Here is a 6000-nt window from a genome sequence, read left to right as displayed (position 1 = left end):
TTACCTTGTTCTCATTACGTGCCTGCTGGTGGGGCATTTCTGAAGCATAATTTCCGTGATGTTTGCAGTAAATTTTCATAATAGCCTAATGCTAAAGAAAGTACAACAGTTGAACTTAGGCGCTTGTTTTATATCACCTAACAATATTAGGGTGTTTTCCCAATTCAAGGTGTGTAGAGAGGAAAAGCTATATTTGAGGTGTTTTGCGTGTTCTCTTGTGCCTGGGCCGACAGCTAGAAAAAGAACAACCTACAGAAATCAAAGGGAGTTTTGCTGTTGATGCTAATGGTATAAGATCTCATCCAAAACATTTTGTCCTACTAGGCAGGAGTGCTACATGCATTACCTTTGCAAGACCTTGGAGATTGGCATAAGAGATGCATGATCAGTGACTCAAAACATGGGGTTATTTCACCTGTCTTTAATCATTAGGGCCTGGATTCACTTTATCTAACTTTAGACATTTCCAATACGGATGTCAACATGTGGGAAAGGATTCAATAGACTAAATATAGGGGTTTAGCACCACTTGACATTCTTTAGGACATTGAAGAGATACCGAGGCCACACAGGTAAGTCACGGATAGGGAGACCCGTACCCTCTGATATCAAAGCTGGGTGTCAAGTAGGGTATAATACAATACAGAAATGTCACTAGTTACTTACATTTAGATGATCATCCCTAAACCAGCTCTTCAGATTTCCTAGGCTCTATTCAGTTGTCTAAACATAGATGTACAGACACTCTAATGCATCTAGTCTCCATCGTTTATGCCAAAGAGCATGCGTATCCTGCACGTCTTTGCTGTACCTTATCTGTTTGCCTTCATTGAGATGTCTTGGATCCCTTAAAGCTCTCATTGGAACCAAGCTTGGCTGATTAAATCTGGCCACTCTCATAATCAATGAGAGGAAATATGTACTTCCAAGACGTGATTCTTCTAATCATTTTCACCTTTGTAGGAAGTGAATAATGCCCAGTAAGTGTTTAATTTCCCTCAGATTATAAAGAGAGACTAAATACTAACTATAGGCATTGGTAATCAGTAAAGAGAGCAAGAAGTGTTTCCCTTTTGTTATTCTGTCTGATGAAATAAACCCAGTAGGTTTACTTAAAAAAAAAAAAAAAAAAAAAAAAAAAAAAAAAAAGTGAAGTTTGGAGTGGAGAAAATATCCTTTTATTATGTGTATAAAATTCCATACCATTTGTAGAAGATTCAGGATTCTCAATTACGAGACTGAATCTTGTCTTCTCCTGTTTTATGTTACCTTTTGTTTTGCCTTGCCTTACCTTTCCACATAACTTGGAGTAAATTTAGTAACTCCACAGAAACATGCAAGTCAGGCTCATCACTAGTATAAAAGAAACATTAGTAGTTAGACTCTTCCCTCATTTATACCAACACAATAGTAAGAACACGTGAATCATAAAACTAGAGGTTATTATATTCCATGGTCCTATCCTTTATAAGACCAGTTATAGATGTTTTTAAATTACTTCTCCAGATTCTGACAATCTACTTCTTAGGATTTACTGATCCTGCAGTTATATTTGGATTATTGTTTTTAATAATCTCTTCATCAGTGTTTGTTCTTTGAAATTGCCTAATCATTTTTGGAACCTGCTTATACTTTCAATAATCGTTTTCTTTGAGTTCTACAATCTGAATTACTTATTATATGAAAAAATKTTATCATTCCCTTTATGATTTATAGACATCTACCGTATCCATTTTAGTTGTATCTTTTTAGTAATGAAAAGTCCTTTTTAACCACTTGCCATAAGGAAGTTCCATACTTATCACCCTTATCACCTTTATCATCTCCTCCCATTCCACCTTTTTTTTGAAGACAGRAAAACCATGATACAAAGTAGTTTAACAACTAAAACAAATACAGTAAGATTGTTGTAGAATTTCACCAAGATACCTGTGATACTGTGAGGACAGCTGGACCTGTGACTATATTTGTACTTGTCCAGTAGAGAGAGCAAATTAGTGTCAACATTGGTGGTGTGTGTCCAGCTATAATACRAACTGTTGGGACCTGACGTAAGGCCCTAATGCTGTAATCATTGAAGTAATTTTCAGCACTTCCATTAACTTCAGTGCTTCAGAATTGTTTTTTGAGACACTAAGCCCCTTTTATGTGCATCACTGAACAGCAATTTTCCGTTACCACTGACCCGAGTTAGATTTCAATGGGTAACCTCAAAGTGAAAGGCTCTCTGCTGCATTTCAATACCCTGAGCAATCCAGCTTCTTCTTGTTTTTATTTTTAATGTTAATATTAAAAAAGGCCAAAAAAAGAACAATCTGTCATGGATGTGTATGATAATTGACATAATAGACCCTAACGGCTACTTTGGAGCATAATAGACCATGACAGATCCATTGGAGCTTACTCAGAGATTGAGATGGAAAGTTTTATCACTAATAATGTACATTCATATTTACCATATTTTAATATTCCTATTAAAAAATAGAATCTAGACAAAAATATCATTTACTTACATACAGTATTATTTTTCATGCAAATGTCAAGCTACCTTAGGAGAGAGAGGAAAAAAAAAAAGGAATATTCAAAATTATAAAAGAAATGGCAAGCAAAGGTCTAACAGAAAGCTCTCCTAGAATTTAGCTGTTCAGAAGGACAAAATATTTCGTGGTCTTCTCACTTGTCTAACCTGACTAGGTGAGTGAGATATAGAATTGTGGTAATTGCAAGTGAAAATGAAATTTTTATGCACAGTTACCATAGGAAGAAGAGAATGCAGAGTCCCCTGGGTTTACCTGAGCATTTTGGGGAGTAGACTGAACTGGTAATGAAATTTCTCAGAGTAATGGAGAGAGAAGTGAAAAGTAGGAGCAAAGCATGCATAGCCTGGGCCATTTTCACATAGCTCTGGGAACTTGTTTGGAGGAACTATCATCAAAAATGATAGGAATTTGAGAAAGTGCAAGCACTATGTAATTCAATCCTCCACCAGGAAAAGGATGATTTGCCTTCAGGGCCAAAGAAAGACTAGATAAGGCAAGGAAAGGCAAGGCAGAGTAAGGCAAGAGATTTTCCTCTGGCAATACATTTATTTATACATTTGCATGACAGAAGGCACAAAGACATTAATTCCAAGGGGAAGTTTTGTTTAAATCATTTGAAAATACAGTGATTCTTATGTCTGGTAAATTCATTATCTGATGAACTTCTATTCAGATGTTTATTTATTGGTTTTTTTATTATTTTATTTTTGTAATTTCTGTTATGTCTATCCCAAGTAATTAATGCAGTTTTAGAGCCAATTGGTTTCTGGCAATCGCTGTTTCCTAAGAATCTATAAAACCATAATCATTTGAAGTGCTTTGGATAAAACTGAAAAGACAAAGCTGGATGCATATTCATTCCTTAAAAGGGAAGAAAGTTGAAGGATTATGGGCCTCAGAGTGGCTGCAGTGACTCTGTAAGTATGGCAAAAACTAGTGATTTTTTTCTTTTTTTTTAATGCATTGCTTTCTGGAGACAACCGTACCTGTGAGAGTGGCATGTTTTGCTTAAGGAGGAAAAGTCTTCAAAGTTATAAAGAAAAGATCATGTTAAGACCTCAAAACTTTGAAAACAAAAAAAACTTGAATCTTTGTGTACATACTGAATCTCACCTTTTCTTTGGTCTTATGTTTTGAAGGTTCTAAATTGTTCTCTGAGAGCCTAGAAGAGGCATACAGTAAGGAAGCATGACTAAATAAAGGAGTGCAAGGAAGCAGGCTTGATCATCAGGCCCTTGGCCATCAACACTGTTTACTGTTGTCTCATACTTGACCTGTTTTGAACCACAAGGTCTGCAATGAGCTGCATMAAACTCTTTAAGCTAATGGCTTGAATTCAGAAACCAGGTATATTAGCTTAAGTGAAGCCATACATTAGCACAGCTGTACCTCTTCTAGTAATGGAGACAGCTAGTTTAGAGCTTGTTCACAGTATGTAGTTCCATGTGAACATAACACTTCTTAAGAAGACAGAATCTTAAAACCTAGGAGAAGTTGATGAATATTCTGCTGCTGGTCAAATGTTGTAATGGAGTGGGATGTATCTTCTCTTACTTTAAATACAAAAGTTTGATGTTCCATCTCAGTCAAAGAAAAGAGATCCAAATGCTTAGAGTCATCCACCTTATTTCAGACTTCTTCTCAGCCTGGGAATGCTAATTCTCTCCATCAAGCACAGAGAAACTCTTAACTACAATATTCCACTGGATGACTGAAATTTAACTTCTCATTGACTGAAGAGGAAGCCTGGTTGACAAGATGAGACTGGATGCAGAACTTTTAGAAAACTTCAGAGAGATTAATCCCCTCTGTAGAGTTAGAATTTCTGAATTACCTTTCCAGGACTGCCAATAGGTTTTTTGTTGTTGTTGTTTGTCTGTTTTTTTCCCTATATAGTCAGTATTTCCTATGTTGTGTCATATGGACAAAGTTTCAACAATAGGGCTCATGTTTAGGCTCTGAACCCCAGGCTCCACATTAGCCACTGCTAAGCTCCAGAGTGAAACTGAGGTTCGGACAATCTCTCTAATTAACATTTCCTTCTTGTTTGTTACCTAAAAATTCAATGATTTTAAGTTATAGTGAATGGCTTTTGTATACTTTGAGATAGTCTTGTAGGAATGGTGGACATGCTATTATGAAATAACACTACAGTCATTTCAGAAAGAGAGCAAACATTTTCATGTATTAGTTATCTCCAGTTAATTTGAGATCAAATAGTTCCACCATTCGTTGTAGGAAAGATAAAGGTTATGAAAAAAAACACATAAAACTAACATCTCAGGCAATTGAATTGCTTAAGAAAAACTCATAGAAATGTTTTTGGAAGATAGGAGAAGTGGAAAAATAAATATAGCTAAGTAACTCAGAGGGACATCAAGATAAATTTGTCAACCAATGACCAAGCAGTTTACTACCTATCACTCTTAGGAAAYTATAAAATAATCTAGTCTCTCTCTGCTCAGTTCCATAACAAGCTCATTTAACTAGTATTCTTGTCAGCAAAATAAAGTTTTTAGAAATGTATGGAATTGCAGCTCTACTTGGAATGTAACTTATCACCCAATCTAATTCTAGCTACTGAATCCAAAACTATTCGTTCACTTCTTACATAAGGAGGTTATTTGGAGAATTTTAGACCTTTCCTAACCTGTTAGCATTTAGAGTATTTTAGCTAATCCAAACACTTCTGATTACAACAGGGAATTTTCTCTTATCTTTCCCCTGTGTGAACTTAAGAACATACAAAGGGTACACGAAGATACCACCTATATTTAGAACTGGCTCAAACTCAGTAAACATCATTCTCTTGAGTTCAAGAAACTTTGAATAGACAAAAATAGAAAAAGAAGTACAAGTTATCCCGATATTTAACGATTCAAGGCTAAAGACTAGGGCTAATCAAAGAGTAGGGTGGAAATCTCTTCTGTGTTCTAAACAGAACTCACTGTTATCTTTAAACTGTGTATTTTAGCCAGGAGAGCCAGATATGGAAATTATTAAATCGTTAATTATAGAAGTATTTTTTTTATTTACACTATGAATTCAAATAATTTAGTAAAAAATGCAGTGTAGAGATTGCATGAAGATTTTAGTCACTCATTTGAAGGACACACTGTTGTTGATATACATGTGGAGCTTGGACTTGTGTTGTTCACCATATCTACAGAAAGCAGCCTTGAATGCTATGTCATTTAGAATGGTTTGAGGCTGTAATATTTCATTAGAATAATAACTTTCTTTTAAGAATAATAATTTCAGAATTATGTTTTCAGTACATCTGAGAAAATAAAATCTTTTTATACAGCTATTTTCAGAATCAGGCTATCTCATTTTTGACCAGCAGTAGAGAGCATAGTTACTTGCTAACTAACTTCAGGGAACTGTCAGTCAAACTTAAGTACTGAAATGTTTATGTCTAGTAAGTTTAGTTCTGGTCACAGCTTTGAGATGCTTTGGA

This window comes from Rhea americana, unplaced genomic scaffold (genome assembly GCF_003343005.1).
Source record: "Rhea americana isolate MKP2758 unplaced genomic scaffold, rheAme1 scaffold_3, whole genome shotgun sequence".
NCBI classification, from domain to species: Eukaryota; Metazoa; Chordata; class Aves; order Rheiformes; family Rheidae; genus Rhea; species Rhea americana.
This window is presented reverse-complemented; position numbering follows the sequence as displayed.